Raw genomic sequence first — 863 nt, forward strand, 5'->3', positions numbered from 1 at the left:
AATATAAAAATGAAAATGATACACAAATTCAGAAGATAGATGACAGAAGATAGATGGATAAATGGATATACTTTACATAGTTAAATAGAAACGTGCATACAAAATTTCATTATTGAATAGTAAGAGATATATTATACAAAAATTCAAGCAAGAATGAAGAATTCTAATAAAAAAATGCTATAGAGAGATAATAAATATGTAGTTAAATGTTACATAACGATGTTCCGAACATAATATTCCAGTTATAAAGCAATACTATTTTATTGATGGTGGCCAGGTAGATCAAACTAAGGTTTTCTGTTTATTTGTGCAGTATGTGGATCATTACCCATACCAGCCTATGGCTGTGCTTACACTTTACATATTGTATCCAAGATGGATATTATAGTCATCATTATATATACATCATATATCACATTAGTGTTTTAACCCAATCAAAAGTATGTATGTATTTACAGTACATATACATTTATATTTATAGTATCTTTATAGAACAGAACACTAAAATGATTTTGTACTGAGGGTCTATGAGAGTAATGAAAGTAATATAGGACGACACAGCTTTGTATGAAAGGAGGGACATGTCACCTGCTTGGTTATATGATGATAATGGGAAAGGGGGGGTTAATATATGAGCACAGGATGTCCACTTTGTAATATGGACGATCACATGATACAAGAAAAAGAAACCTGTTTGTGGCTTTTGCTTTAGACATGATTGGTTTATTAACAAAATTATTTTCTCCATGGCTCCATTATATTTACTAAACCAAGTGACCACTAAAATGTACTTTAAAAATTAAAGTGTATATAGAGAACAGACCTGGACAGAGAGAATTGAGAATTGAAATCTCTACAGTCAT

This window comes from Pyxicephalus adspersus, chromosome 12, assembly GCF_032062135.1.
Source record: "Pyxicephalus adspersus chromosome 12, UCB_Pads_2.0, whole genome shotgun sequence".
NCBI classification, from domain to species: domain Eukaryota; kingdom Metazoa; phylum Chordata; class Amphibia; order Anura; family Pyxicephalidae; genus Pyxicephalus; species Pyxicephalus adspersus.